Source organism: Gasterosteus aculeatus, chromosome 4 (genome assembly GCF_964276395.1).
Source record: "Gasterosteus aculeatus chromosome 4, fGasAcu3.hap1.1, whole genome shotgun sequence".
Taxonomy (NCBI): domain Eukaryota; kingdom Metazoa; phylum Chordata; class Actinopteri; order Perciformes; family Gasterosteidae; genus Gasterosteus; species Gasterosteus aculeatus.
Genome location: NC_135691.1, coordinates 8,495,546 through 8,512,151, shown reverse-complemented (window position 1 = coordinate 8,512,151; position 16,606 = coordinate 8,495,546). Strand labels below are relative to the sequence as shown.

Sequence of the window (16,606 nt, the reverse complement as noted above, 5' to 3'; positions counted from 1 at the left end):
TTCTGGGAAAATGCATGCAATTATAGAACTATGATGGTGATGGTGATGATTTGGTTTGAATGGGTCGCGATAATGACGCAAAGCCTTTTATGTTCAAGTTCCATCGCAGCACCGTGGACTGTGTGAGTACAGAATGTCACCAGTTACACATTCACATCTGGGTGTGCAGAGCCAAGTGGATCGGTTGAAGGCTGTTTTCCTTGCGATATGCTTAGATATCCATGTAGATTCCGCGTCCCTGTTCATCTTCTCTCCTGCAGGCGGTGTGACTGAAAAAGCTTTTTTTGCGGTTTGAACTGAAATCTCTTTTTTTGAAGGTTATATAATGTAGACATTTTTGCCAAAAACATTGCATTGGCACCTGACACACATATGCTTATGTCATTGCCTCATTATTGTGGTGCTTGAATCTAATGTTGTTGTTATTGTTGTTGTTTTATTTATCTGTACATTCCAGACTACTTTAATTAAATATGCCCAGTAACAATCACATTATGGGGATTTTATACTGACACAGAATTCCGATCACGTATAATTGGACAAACTCTTTGAAATTTGCACAAACAAATATGTTATAAGACAAGAGACATTCAACAATTTATTTTGGATCAACCTGTCAATGATTTGCTGGATTACGTTACTTTAGGATTTTTCCCCTCATGAAGTGCAGCTGTTTGTTTTTTTAAATTTTCAGAAATGTTGGTTTCTGCGTGTTTCCCTTTCAGAGGTTTGGTACGACTGGGTTGTGTTAAAGCGCTTTGAATGAATGGTACTTACTGTATTACTGTATTTATATGATTGCTCTCTCTTAAAATGACTCTTCCCAGCCACGCTTTTCCTCTCTGAGAACCCCTCTCTGAATTATAATTCTGCCTTTCGCGGGACTTTCAGATGTATCAAGATGTCTATCGTGCCGGACAGCGACTCCATTTAGAATGACAGCAAGGGAAAGAGAAGCGGACAGCATGTCAGAGCCCGAGTTTCTCTCGTCTTTCCCAAGGGACCTGGTCTGCTCTCTTCAAGTGGAGCTGCCCTGCAGTATGTGGCCCCCACTGCCCTGTAATTAGATCCTTACTGCTTTGCATCAAAGTGCCGCTCGGAGGCAGCGTGGTCTCTCTGTCCCCTCGCTCAGCACTACATCTTCTCACAGAACCATCAGGCTTCCCTTCATAGGAGCTTTCTCTTTGTTGCACAGAGCTGAGGAGATACTCAACCCGCGCCCTCTTGGTAGACTATAGTCAACTAATTTTGAGTGCATTTTGTTGAATAGACGTTTACGAAGTTATCATTAGGTAACATTGGTTATATTTCCTGTGAAGCTCAATTTCTGCCTTTTTATCCAACTTGTTTACGGCATACAAGGATCAGTTTCACCTCCCTGGGTTCTGGTTGAGTTTGAAGCCAGGCTACCCCTGTTTTTATTATTTATGCCTAATAAGCCAGCAGTGTCTTGGCTGTAGATTTATATTTAGTGTACAGATTTAAGACCAATTCATTTTCTCATCTCTCAGCACAAAAGCGAATAAGGATTAATAAAAAGACCTCTCAAAGGATTCCATTAAGAGGATTGACCATCTATATTGAATTTAAGCTTTTTCTGGGTTGAGGTAATATTTTGGGATTTGCCTAAATCATTTAATTTGTTGAGTGAGTAAAAGTGCCTGAATTAATTAATTCATTTGAGTGAGTAGAACTGCTCACATCAAAGAGAAACGGCCCACAAAGGAAACGCTGAGTGTTGATTCTCTTTCTTAAGCAACTATCCAACAGATGAAGTCAGCGTGTCCTTAGGTAACAACGGGAACAACACAGTTGGGAAATAAACCAAGCTGGAGAGAATTAGAGGCTAAGAGAGCGGATGAGGAGCACATTCCAAAGTCATCTATTTGGTCCTCGAGTAACAAAAATCACACATGAAAAGCATCTATGCTGTTAAACTGGAAGAGTCCTCATTATATTCTTCATGGTTGTTTCAGCACTGTTTTTTCATTGAGTGCGGTTCAGAATGTGTAAAAAGAAAAAAAAACAGTTGAAATAAATATAAAAAAAATCGGTCAAATTATTTACAACGTGTCTTTCTTTGTGATGAGTGAGTGTTTTCTTACAGAATACTCAGCATCATTTGAATGTACTTGAATTGATAAAAAAGCGAGTTCCCTCCAGTTGTTCTCCTCTCCTGTAACAGCCTGTAGTGGCTCGCAGTCTTCCTTGTCGCATTGAGATGTTGATGTAGTGCTCGGATAATATTTCCTCACCATCCTCTCTTTGAAGCGTGTTTTTGTCTCCGTTTCCTGCAGTGACAGATTGAAATATTCCCCGGTGGTGTTACGAGATGCTTTTATTCTTGAATTAGCGTTTTTGTGTTCCCTGCCAACCCTCCAGAGATGCAGAGGGCCTCATTTCAGAAACTCTCAGAAAAGTCTTAACTCGTTTGAGGGTGACATTCCCTTACTCAAGTAATCCGCACTATAAAAAATAACTCTAAATCTGATTCTTAGCGTCTTGTGTCTGAATGGACCGGTGGGCTACTCCAGGTGGACAGAACATAATATCAGCGGGCATCTCTTGTCACCGGCTGGATGTCCAGAGGTGTCCCTTGGCAAATAAAAAGAAGTGGATATCTGTACGATCGCTGGCGGAGCCCCGATCCTCCCTGTGAGTCTCTCTGCTGACGAACGGAAGAGGTAAATCTGGATCTGTGTCAATTTACGCCGTTCATGTTCATGGAAAGTGTCAAACTTTGAGTAAACCCTTCAGTCATCGTACGTCTAAGTTCAGGTTGTTTCCCATTTTCATTGCCTTCGGATTACACAATTCAGCTTTTTCCTAAATGCAGTTAACATGGGACGGAGGGTCTGAGATAGGAGAGGAAACAGACATGAAAGCTGCCATTTATCCTAACGTTGAGATTTAATATTGGACAAGCAGTTGTTGTTTGCTTCCTCTAATGAGGCCCCTGTTCTCTATCCCTCGCACAGAACTCTCCTGACAAGGGAGACGCTAATAAGTAATGACACCTTTGGAAATCTCTTTCAAGACGCTCTAGAAAACGACGCAAGGGAGAACAGGACGAACGTGAAATAGCTCAGGGCTTACAGCATGGAACTGAGATTCAACCGCAGAATCAGATGGGAGTTTTTTAAACTGAAGAATCGGGTCTGTTTATGAGATCCACCACAGAAACTCTGTGACCCAGTTTTGGGTTCCAGCTCATGAGTGAAGAAACACCAGTATGAAGACTGGCTTATTACCTGAAAACATCAATAAAATATGTCATTGCAGGAAAAGGTATTGAGGAAAAAAATGAAATAATGAAGCCATAGACGATATCGATCACGTTTACATGTGATCCCTGTTTGCCCAATAATAACCACCAGTCACTTTCCCTTCTTATCTTTTAAGTATATATTCAACGGAAAATGCTATTAACAATAAAATCCAAATCTATAGAGAAGTGTGAGGCCTTGTACCAGAAATAGAGCTGTAATCCCAGGCAGCCCTCGACGTTCGGTGCCAGAGGCTTTCAACTTGGCTGAAAACAGTCCACCAATAAAAGACGTTTAAATCCCAGAGGGACTGATGAAGATGAGCGGAGTGGACACCGGAGATTGAAGCAGCGCGGGGGAGACGAAGCGGCTGCAGGGACAACACTGATCGGAGGACAGATGGGGAGTGAGGGACCGTTTAGTGCACAGTGGGCATCCCCATGAGCTCAATATCCTCAGCAGCAGTTCCACTGTGTGCACACTCACAGACGTGCGAAGCTGTGGCCTTTCGTACCCCCACGCAGAGGCCCGTCCCCATAATGGATGTCGCCGGACAACGGCTGCAGTCACGCGCGGCCTGTCGAGTTCCAGTGGAAACGGAGACGACCGCTCCTAGATCCTCACAGACGCGTTCTCGGTTTGCGAGATGTCGGTTGACAGGAACGGAAATATTTGAATCACTAGGAGAAGCTGACGGGACCGTGTGCAGATGTAATTGGAATGGAGAGCCAGACATTTTCCCTCAGTCTCATTACGCATGATGTTTTATTCCTCTTTTACTTTTCACTATTAAGATGCTTTAAAGATATTTTCCTTCTTTTCTTTCCTTTTTTTCCCTTTTTTAACACTAGTGAGGTGAACCAAATATATATAGCTGCTCTATTGGTGGTTGGTCCAATCATCCAACATATATTTGTTTCAACTGATGATATATATAATGACAACGGGTTTAAAATATTTAAACAACGCCCATAACTAATCTGATTAAATGATCGATTTAATCATTACGAAACACAGGAAATAATGAGTGATTTTATTCATAATTAATTATGTTATGAATCATTTGACTAATAGATTGTTGTTCATTATTAGTAATAATCCCTTATAAAAACTGCACATGGCTCGCTCTTCAAAGTCGTTACACCCGCCTTCCATATCTATTCTCCTATGATTTGAAACTCGATTATCTCTTATTCATCTCTTGTGCACCCTTAAGCGGCATCTGAGAAAATGATGTGTGCAATTGTTCCACACCTGGTGGATCTGGTGTCAATTCTCATAACGGCCCATGAGGTTATTGTTAAGCAATCCAATAATTAAGATCTTAAAAGGAAACTATTTCAATGTCTTTATTTATTGTCGGCTCCTGTAATGTGCTGCATGCAAAGGCTTTACATTAGAGACATAAATCGCAGCTGCAATCTCAGGTGTTGTTGGTGTGTGTGTGTGTTTTCCAGGAGACACTAGATGGCACTATGGATGCATAACTCTTGGGGAGTTTTAGGTCCATTCTCTGCCTCTCTCTCTCTCTCATACTGCCAAACATGACTAGTTGTGTCACATAAAGAGGACCGTTAGAGATTTTCCACGTATTGTAAAGCAAAATCCGAGTATGTAAGAAGTGTGTGTGTGTGTGTGTGTGTGTGTGTGTGTGTGTGTGTGTGTGTGTGTGTGCTGCCCCGAAATGAGCTGAAAATAAACCCATGTGGCTTAGTTCTGTGAAAAAATGACTTTACACAGTTATGACATTACCAACAGTTGTGTGTGCGTGCTGACGGTTCATATCATCAAATGTGTTTGTGCCAGCGCCCTGAGAGGCAGATTGTTCCTCATCTGGGGGCCGTGCCTCATAAACATGCATTTTGTATCATGCACTTAATCCGCTGGATGTTTGGGGATTAGCGTTCCTGTCCACACATGGGGATGCTCTCTCCTCTCCTCTCCGAATCTAATCGCCTTTAGTCTCCGTGTATTTCCGTCTCCCGCGTGTTTTCTTTTCCTCTTTTACATATGAATCTCGCCTCCATCCCCGGGTTCTATCCTCGTCCTTTGCCCTTCTGTCCTCGCCTCTTTGTGTTTGCCTTCCTCTCTCTCACATGGTTCCCCTCCGTTCTGATCAAAGCAATCTAGCCGGCCCTGCTGTGATTCAGCAGCAAGCGTCCTCAGCTTCAATGTGTCAGGAAAGAAATGCACTGGGTTTTTTTGCACAAAAACATCCAGCAGATGAGAAATTGGGTTTGAAAGTGATGAATATTTCCATCTTTGGGTGGTTGATGGAATATTTTTCTCATGTGTGTTTTCAGAGGGCGTCAGAGGCAGTTAATTGTATTAAAAATGGACTAATCTCGTCATTTTTTTATTTCACAGGAGTTCATTCAGACCAAAAACTAGATTTAAACCATTGACATTTGAATTTGAAACATGCGGCCTACCTTTAGAACAGGTGACACCGTGTCATCACAACACTATCAGCGATACTGATACTGACTGTAATCTCTGTTACGTAAGAAACTTCCTCCAGACACCAATATAACAAAACTTATGATGGAGGAAATAGGGGAATTCATTACGTACAACCACCCGGATAAAAATGCTGTGTTTAAGCTCTTAATTGAACATCTCAAGCCTCACTACGCGCCGCTCAACCATCTGCTCACTCTAGTTTGTGGATTTCTTTTGAAATACTCAAAGAAGATACTGCTGATTTGAACATCTGGCCAGGCCGGATGCCTTCTAGGATTTCACGTTGTCTTTTTTTCCACCTGGGAAGTATTAAGTACACTATTGTAGAGAAAAACTCCCAGCTCTAATTAGAATCCACTGTAACCGTCTTTACAACAATCCGGTCATCCATCCAGCATGTGCAGTGACTCCCGTGACCTGTGACCTTTTCACTCACCAAGCTAACGGATCGATCACAAAGGGAGGTTTATTATCTCTACACAAGCACACGGTGATCAACACTAATGTTTATCCACACTAATTAGAGCACTCTATAATGGAGAGCGTTGTCTGGGTCGGTGTCTGCGTGTGTGTGTCGGCCGGTGATGCTTGTTAAGCCCACAACAAGGCCACTAGAAGCGACGCAACAACAGAGAGGACGCTTATCCGCTCTCCACAGAAAGAAGGCCAATCGGTAACAGAGTTTTTTCAGTCTGTGATGAAAGCAACAAAGAACTCTGATTGGTCACTGAGAGGCTGATTGGTTAAGTCATTTAAAAGTACCGGTGCTATTAGGCGAGAGCTGGAGGGGAAAAGGCCTTTGAGAAAAACTTCTCACTCGCTAACGGAAATTGCACTTAATGTAGAGCTTCGCTAGGTGAGATTTTTAATGGAAAAACATGATTGAGCCCCCCTACAAGAAAGGCCACAGAGTAGATGCGGTTAATGTAAACTATAATAGTGAATTTAAAACCAAAACTTAACTTAAAATGACTTGACCCTAATTATTCAAGCACAGAAAATACACATTAGGTAGAAAGGTAACGTTGGAGGCAATGTTGACTGACATCCAACTTCTAAACTTTCAGATGTTGTCAGAGGTTTGAAATGTTCACACATTCTGATTCACTTGACTTTAGTATTCACGTTCGCGCCTGCGAGGGTCTGGGACAGTCCGATCAATAGTTGTGATCACAAACAACTCTCTTCCAAATCCAGACCCTGGAGAACTGAGATTAGACCCTGTGATCCAATCATTCTGCCTATGAGATGGAGCTAAGGACACAAATAGTAATTGGACCATTCTTGAAGAGGCTTTTAAATTAAACTCCCATCAGCTACCACAAGCTGGTAGTTTCTCTATTCATATAGTAGTTGAAAAGCTCAAGTCCACTCCAAGGTCCTGAGAGTTCAGCCGATAGTTGAACCGAGGATTGAAGAGGAACAATGCAGTTTTCGTCCTGGTCGTGGAACGACGGACCAGCCCTCTTTCAAGGATCATGGATGGGGCCTGGGAGTATGCTCATCCAGTCTACATGTGTTTTGTGGACCTGGAGGTGTATGACGGGGTCCTCCGAGAGAAAATGTGGGAGATGGTGCGGGAGTACGGGGTGAGGGGGTCCCTACTCAGGGCCATCTAATCCCTGTACGCCCAAAGCGAGAGCTGTGTTTGGGTCACCAATCCTGTTTGTGGTTTTCATGGACAGGATATCGAGGCGTAGTCGGGGGGGCGGGGTCTACAGTTTGGGGAAGTGCGGATATCATCGCTGCTTTTTGCAGATGATGTGGTCCTGATGGCATCCTCTGTCTGTGACCTCCAACTCTCACTGGAGCGGTTGGCAGATGAGTGGGAGGCGTGTCGGATGAGGATTAGCACCTCTAAATCTGAGGCCATGGTTCTCAGCAGGAAACCGATGGATTGCTTACGCCGGGTAGGGAATGTGTCCGTGGCGGTATTGCACTCGCTTTACCGCACCGTTGTGACCAAAGGAGAGCTGAGCCGGAAGGCAAAGCTCTTCATTTACCGGTCAATCTTCGTTCCCACCCTCACCCATGGTCCTGAAGGATGGGTCATGACCGAAAGAAATAGGTCACAGTTACAAGGGGCCCAAATGGGTTTCCTCAGGAGAGTGGTTGGCATCTCCCTTATAGATAGGGCGAGAAGCTCCGCCATCTGTGAGGAACTGGAAGTAGAGCCGCCGCTCCTTTGCGTTGAAAGGTGCCAGTTGAGGCCCTAGGCACCTCCCTCGGGAGGTGTTCCAGGCACGGCCAGCTGGAAAGAGGCCCCGGGGAAGACCCAGGACTTGGTGGAGAGATTATATCTCTACAGCGACCGGGGAACGCCTTGCGATCCCGGATAATTGGTTGAAGATGGATGGATGGATGGATAAAATAACCGCAACCTGAGGCAAGCCAAAACCAATGCAACTGAAGGGGAACTTCTAACCTGCACCATTGCTGATCAGGATGTCCAGTGAGGCTCTGTGATGCAGAGACATACCATTACTCATGGGCAAAACATCTCCAGCATAGTGGTCAGCCACATTGGCATTTCAGGAGAAGAAAAAAATCCCTTGTTGGTAATTTGCCATTTTTTAGCCTACATATCAGTCTTTCATTTCAAACATTTAACTCAAAGTGGGCAGACGATTCTTGTGATATATTCTTTGCCAAGGCACACAAGATAGCACTTTCTGAAAAAGGTCACCGGTTGACCACGTGTTCAAATACACGTTGGCTTTGACATGCGTGCGAGTAACTATCGCCTCAAATGTGTGGTAGTTTTAGCTGGAGCCTTTTTCCAAAGGCCCGTTGATAACGGATGTAACATCTCCTGCTTGTGGAGTCCGACTGCTCCCCTCATGCTGCATTGAAGGACAGTCCGTTTATTCATGTCCATTCCCAGAGCCCCATCAGCCCAGATCCCCCGGCCCTCCCTCAAACATCATGAACAAAGGCCATATTCTGCCACAAGAGCATGGAGGGAAGAGAAAAAGTCCCTGTGCGTGTGTCTGTGTGGGTCTGTTGTGTGCCCATGCAGCATCCTCTGACTCGAGGGAAGCCCCCACCTGATAATATGCCGCTGCTCTCCGTAAAACTTTCTGGACAATGCGCCTGTTTGACTCTTTTGAAGCTCAGACATCTAAAATGCGACTGGGTGGGTTACGGGTTGCTTTGGAACAGACTCGCCAGGGGCCTTTTAGACCCCGGTTGGACTCATGGGAACCAGGTACTGGCGTGAGTTGAGAGTCTTCCTGTCTCTGGTGTCTGTCACATAATAGTGTAAAATCCCACATTATAAACACGCTGCATATGTGTGCTAAGTCTTTTTTAGGATCGCTCTCCGAATGCCGCGTGTCCCAAAGGGGACATTTATTTTGCACTTTTTGCTCATGACATGTCAATCAAAACTGTAGTCAATCTCTTCCCACTCAGTGAATCCCCCCCCCCGCCCCCCACCCATTCTGCCAGGCCACTTTGACGCCTTTGTGGAAACTGCTGCGTCTTCAAGTGCTGAATCCTAAGAACACTAACCTCTCAACGTGGGAGCAGGCCGAGTATGTCTTTTACTCAGAGTGTGTCAGACATTTCATCCAGTTTCATGGGCCAGATGTGAACAGATGTAAATGGAATTGACTTCACTTTCATCCATACTATAATTCACCCGGACAATTATTTTCTCATTTATTTGATTGTCACATGTCCCAGAAAATGTAAGCAAAAGATTCCCGACGCAGTTATGCAAAGCCCGAGGTGATGTCTTCAAATGCTGTAGCATTTTTTTTCCAAAGCTGTCCATTTCACTTTTTTTTCCCTCAAAGCTGTCTATTTCACTTTTACAGAAGACTATGTGTCCACATGTCCATGGACATGTGGACACGTGGCTTTTTGGGTCACTGAAATTCCGTATTCAGTGCGTCGAAGGGCTGGGTAGAATTTGGGGTTTGTACTGACAGAGTGCGCGCTGTCAGTACACAATGCAATACTCCCACAAGACAGATGCAGTCGACACCTGACCTGAAGCTGAATGGCTTCGACAGTTTTTCAGTCCTGCGTTTTTCAGTTTTTGTTTTTAGAGAAAAAACAGTTTACCAAAACGCGTTTTGGAGCTTTGAACTAGGGTGAAGAGAATCAGTGAATATTCAGCTCTGAAAAGTTTAGCCAATGATTTGTTACGATCCTCATAAACCTGCTGATTAATCACATGTGTGCTTTGCCTTTTGTAGACCTCAACCAAGAAGCGTAAATCCTTTTAACACATTGCCCTTTTTGTTTTTTCTTCTTTTTTACAGCTTATTTTGATGCACTCTTGTGATACGGTGGGTAATTGGCCCTCCAAAACCCTCTGTATCAGTGCCATGAGATTTTGAGTTGATGTAACAAAACTTTACTCTGTTACTCAATACAGCTAATTTAAAAATAATGTTTCTTTTCAATTTAGCACAGAAGTTTGGGTTGTGAACTCTATTTAGATGAAATGATCCAGAGCATTGTGTGGTACATCATTGTCTGCACGCCGTGTGCTTCGGTGAACACGCTGTTTCTCTCTTTCCTCATGCCAGTGACGACCCGTAGCTTTTCCAGAACCACGGCACGTCTTCTTGCCTGCCTGTCGGCACTGCTCGCCCTTCCTCTTTTCATCCACCACAAGGCTCCGTGTCTTATTGTGAACTTTCACAGGGCTGCGTGCCCATGGATAAAGGGAGAAAATTACACTGAAATGAGCCTGAAAACATGCTCAAGCACCCCTCCACAAAGCCAGCCAGCTGCAATGTTCTACTTGGCATTGTTCTTCCGCCTGGCGCCCTCCCTTCTTCATCTCTCTATTTCATCTCTCTCTCTTTTTTTTTTTTTTTGTCGCCCTTGTGCTGTTTTTGCAACACCAGGCTGAGTAAATTAAATTCGTCCCACTAGCGACTAGCGTTTCACACGAGCCCTTTTGGCTGGAGGTCGAAGTAACCCTTTTGAAAGGATCCCAGAAGAAATGCAAAAAAAAAAAATCTTTTTAAGGACACGCAGCCCTGCATTCATATTCATGTGTGGTGATCAAATACAAACGATTACACATAGGAATATGTCAGCAGCAACGTTTCCTCTTCCTCCCAGAGTTTAGTGCCCGTTTTTAGGACACTTTTTCGTCGGCTGTGCAGGACCACTGTTTGAACATCAAAGCCAGAGCGACAGTGGATTTCGGCTCAGTAGTGCAACAAGAGCTCCTGTGATTTAGCAGCATATGGCTCATCTTCCCTGCCTCAGAAAACTGTCTTCCTGGAATTACTCCTGCATTTGCTTTGGACATGAACAATATATGATGACGACCCTAAAAGCAACACATTCTCACACCAATGCATCAAATAGCGCAACAAATTCTGACGCTCTTCCTGCTCCTTTAATGACACAGCAACACTACTTTCATGATGCTTTGAGAGTGCAACACCAATTACCCCAGCATGTGCACAAGTTTGATCTGCATTCTGATGGCAACGATATGTAATGGCGATGAATGTCGCCGGAGGAAGCTGATGGTGCATTATTTATTGATTTGCCTTTGTTCAGTGAGCCCGTCTTCTTCTCTGTCGGGTGAAACAGCCGATGTCTTTCTCTGCTCCAGCGACAAATCAATGAACGTCGGCGTGATCAAAGACTGGGTCACATCCCTAACACAACATCAGGCTGCATCTAAAATATTTAGATGGCGCAGAGGAAGACAGTAGAGCGAGAACCGAGCCAAATGGGAGCAGGAAGCTCTGCAGAAGGAACGAGATGACTCCCACTCAGCAACCTTCTCCTCCTGGTGGTGCGTTTGATGTTGGCTCACACATGCAGTTCAAATCGGTTTCTTTTACAGTTTGTTAAGTTCTTCTTTCCCTCCTCTGTTCCTTTTTGAGCACATTTCCATCCTCTTACGCTTACTCTTCATCTCTCTCACTAATATTAGACATCTGTCCACCCCAGAAGTCATCTTGGCCCCGATATGACTCAGTGTGATGATGGATCACAAATCCATGTGTTTTTCTCGCTTCTTTCATTATTTTTAAGTCCTGTGCTACTTTCTCAGTAGCCCACTTGCATGAGTGCTTTTCAGGAGATGAAAAACTGGTCATTTGTTTTGCTGCACAAAGTCTGGTTTGCACATCGAGAAGGAGAGTAGGCTGTTAGTGTTAGATGTTCTTTACAAATAATAAGCTCATTAATAATGGAAAAGGACCGAGCCAGTGTTTGCTTGTTGTATTCAGGCTATACTTTCATCTGTGATGAGACACTGTTCACCAGCACCGCTTGCCCCCTCACTGAAGAATACAATCAATGATTCTACACATAGTCAATAATTAATTTTAAAGTTTTAGTTATATTCCTGAATATTATGTTTTGGTCCATAAGGTAAAGTGGTAACTTGAGTTGTGTGAGACCTGATTTTGAGGTGAAGAAACATTTCCTGTGGCGTCTCATTAACTTGATCTTCTCCGAGATGAGGAACAACTTGTTTATCGACAATAAATCATTTTCATTTGTTTATATCAAAAGACAATCCAGTAGTTGGAAGATGAGCCACTGGGTTTGTGGCTGGTATCTGAGCCGTGTCTTATTGATTATCCGACACGGCAATGGCGGAAGATCAGCCGGCGGCTCAAAGATGCCGATCCACTCGGGTTACCTGCTAAATAAAACATTGGCTGATCCAGCGAGAGCATCTGCTTGTTGCGCTGCGGGTTTAACCACCCTGTTATCATTATCAAAGTTTCCTTGGGTAACAGTAAGTAGTTTAATTCAATGATTTATTTTTCCAATATCCAATATTATGTCCATAAAAAGGAAAATTTTCCATGGAGACGGCAATTGACCTCTGACAACAGGTGCAGCTGTGATTAACTGTTTGCCTGGTATTGGAATATGAACGTCCTTGTTACTCTGCAGATTTCTGTGCCTTTGTATGTTGCACAGGCAAGTTAGAACAAACAATGTAAAACAATTGCATTTACACAACATGAATACATCAAATACACAACTAGTAACATGACATTTTAATGCGATAGTCCTGAAGGAGTTTCAGAGGGAGAGAGGAATAGCTACCTAGTAGGAAGCCATTGTTGTTGACCGAATATGCACATTATGCTGCGTTGGTGCAGGCTGGTGAAGTCCTCTGCACATGATGACCGCCTGGGATGCTGATAAGATCGATCCCAGCCAGTAGTAAGATAATCTGTGGTCTCTGTACGGTGGGAGGTTAATTGCTTAACTGATTCAAGATTTTAAGAACAAATTCTATATTAAAGAGTCTCGCCCGACTCACTCCGCAAGGTACAGCTTTAAGACAGAACCGCAAATGCAAATAGGGGACGCTTTCGCGACCACGAAAGCGTTCCTGCAGTGCTGCCGCTCTGTGGTTGAATTCAGCGAATACATTTCGAGGCTGACTTTAAGCCAACTCTGTAAAGCTGGAGGCTCTTAGTTAAAAAAGCGAGGCCATTCCTCTGAGTACAGATGCTACGGAGAGCCTTGGAGCTGATGATTAAAAGTGCATCCGACTGAGGAAGGAAGTTGACAGTCATTAAGGTGAGAGGTCCAGCCTTATTGAACAGCCTATATAGGGACTGAGACCGGACCACAGCTGAGGCCCTTTACAGAGTATTTTGATTAGGAGCCACATTGCCCACCGCAGTACAAGTTCATTAAATCACTGGGTCCCTCTCATTAATTTCACAATGCTAAACTTGCGATTTAATTTAGTGCAAACGTCATTGTGAAGTGCCGTGCGCGGCCGTGGCTCAATCACACATGCTGTGCGCTGCCACATTTTTTTGAAAGTGCAGAGAATGAGACGCTGACCCTCGGCATGAATGGTACTGCGGCTCTAAGGCAGATCTTTTTTCACGCATTGGCAGACACAAAAAAGATTTGGTTTCAAAGAAAATTACGTTCAGTAATTTATCAGTGTGAACAAACCAATAATCCGATTTGACAACATTGCCAATGTTAATTTGTATACAAGCAATAAACATTGTTTGAACAACTGAGGAGATTTCTTTGCATTTACATTTAAACATAATCTTTTCAAAATAAACATTTAATGATGATTTGTGATTTGCAGGTATTTTAGTTTAGTTTCAAAATATAAAATCGTAAATAAGCAAAACTTGTAGGATGAATGAAAACAAAGTATTCCATTCAAACACAAAAAACGTTAAATGGGGTTTAAATTTTTTTTTCAACTTTTCTCACACTGTGAAAAAATGCTGATGCTTGACGTACAATGTTTGCATTCTGCTGTGAGTGAGGTCATGGCAGGAAGCGGGGCGAGGACGTGCGAGTTTCCCTGGTGATACAAAGCGGCTCCAGTGTGTTGTGGTGCAGCTGATAATGAGTATATATGTGTGTGCAGAGCTAATTCGGGAAGAGGCAACCAACGCCCTTTCTCACAAAGAGTCCTGTGCTTTTCAAAAAGTTACTACCAAATCTATTCACAGCTTTTCACATTGTGCGTTCCACAACAAGGATGAGGCCAATTGGTCTTGTGTGATTTGTGGAACGCCAGCATTGTCATCTGATATCAACCAATTTTTTAAAGTGCTAATCTTCAGTAATTTTAATATTGTTCACAGCTTTTGGTCTGTTCTGTTCCGTCAAAGCCTTGACAGTTCATTTACCTTGGCTGAGTTGACTGAGCAGCGGCTGCCTCTGTTCCTTCGGGATAATTGAATAGAGTCAACTTGTCATCCCTCTTGTCCTTTTGGTTTTATTTGAGCCAAACTGTTTTGGCAGTATTCAGTATTCAGTATTCAGAACTCATTACCCTTCGTAAATTGCGGCGCGGACATTTATCTGTACTTTTTAAAAAAAAATTTAGCATGTTAGTTGTTGATTTGCGACGGAATAGAAAAGCAGGCCATTTCAATTTGATCGAGACGGAAAGGGTGTTGATGTAGTGTCCAATTGTATTTGTCAAGGATTAAGTGGGATTGTGACCAGAAAGTGGTCAGCCTCTTCTAATGTTAGGGTGCAGCTGTGCAGCTGACGGCCGATGGTTGCAGCCGTGCAGGGCGGATCCCAGTGGCCACCAGCAGGAAACTGTGTTTTTTTAGGACTGAAGGAAAAAAACAAGAATCCCCAGCTGACTTTTCTTGTATCAGTTAAGATACAAATAAATATGTCACTCAATCATGGCTATAAAGGGTTTGAAAAAACTTAATAAAATGTTGACATGCACACAGCATCGGGGTCAGGAAAGACCTCACGTATGTATGTTTGCCAATATAGACGGTGTGCAAGAAGGCTCCTCGACACATGTTACTCACCAAAGGTTATCTTTATTTTCTGACAATAATCTCTGGATAGAGTGGAAAAAACATACATTTTCTGATACAAAGAGTTTTACTTTTGAAGCACTGCTTCTGCCACACGAAGTTGGAGAAGTTATAACTTTTGGGAATATGACACCAAGCAAGATGTTCTTCATCTTGCTTGGTGTCATATTCTCCCAATTGTCCCACTTTTCCACTCTGACATTACAGTCTGCAGTGTCTGAGACGCTAATAGGTTACTCTCATCAAAGTGACATTTCTGTCAGTCTCTTAACAGAGCTTGTTTAGGACCTGTGAGGGAGGAATAGAATATCTTGAAAAACAGTTATTCATAATCACAGGTTGGATATTGTTCCCCCGAGTGTCCTCCTGACAGGTTTCTACTCCCACGGGAAGAGAATTGTGGGCTGGAAACATCATTTTTGCAGTAGCTCAAAACTAAAGTAGGGAGTAAAGCACTGAGTGAGAAAACCTTGTTGTTATGCTTTCACAGGTGGATAATAAACCTGCTTCAAATTTGTATGCAGTATTTTCCTTTCAAGTCGGAGGTAGCTCTTTGGAAACAGCAGCCCTTTTAATGGATGAATGCGCTGACCCCTGGTTTTCACCGCCACACCTGTTTCTATTCACAGGATCCAAATGTTCAGATGAAAGAGTTTCCTTTTGTAAAAACATTGTGAAAGTTAAAGGGGACATCCAGTTTGTACACTGTTGCTGAGGTCAATCCATCCGTCGTGTTTTAGGAATGTCCTGTTGATGCTGCTGCAAGAACACGGGGCTCTGAGGTTTTGATTAAAGCCATTCGCTTGGAGAGAGACAGAGTTATGTCTGTTTGCGCGGCACGACTCAAGCACACGTGTTGAGGATCACCAGATTCGTGGTCGCTTTTGACAAGATCTCCAGGTCCGGGGTCCTCAGAATCGCCTCTTTGCAGACAATGTGGTTCTGTCGGATTTTGACCCTTTAGCTCCCACTGGGCAGTTTGCAGCCAAGTGCCAGTCGAGGTAGTTTGGACATCTGATCAGAAGGTGTAATTTTTTACCACTCATCAGGCTTTTTGAGCTGGATGACAATGCTGGGTAAAGAGATGTGTGCTAGCTTTTGCCCCTATTTGCTCTCATAAATTACTTTGCATTCATAGTTAAGTAATCAATTTCCACTATAATTTAATTAGGGTACAGAGCTGGCACTACTTTCCTCTGCTTACATAATTTCATAGTTTTTTTTAAACGCAACCTGGAGCAAAACGCTCTCCTCTATAAAGATTGTCTAAAGCCAATAGCCTCTAAAAGCAGCAGCTGAACCGATTGATTCCAGCATCTCAACCAAACGCATGCAGCCGAACCTGCAGCTGTAACAGCAACGCAGAGGAGAGTCGTGTGCAAGACAAGGACGGTGTCTCTCGCGTCCCTCCACCGCTGTGGGGTTTGTGAATAGAATCCGACATGCTAATGCGCATTGGCAGGGATCTGGCCATGGAATTCCTTCCCATTGCATGTGCCATATTACTCACAACGTCTGGACTGCGCTGATCCCCAGATACAGAAACAGAAGATGCATGGGTAGAAGTCATCAATCAGCAATGCATTATATGAGTTA

At 43.5% G+C, this 16,606-nt stretch overlaps 1 protein-coding gene across 4 annotated transcripts in view; it reads left to right on the top strand.

Moving 5' to 3' along the window:
* The window catches only part of mid2 (midline 2), a 104,046-nt gene that overhangs the window by 7,224 nt on the left and 80,216 nt on the right, over nucleotides 1–16,606 (top strand). The window lies entirely within an intron of this gene.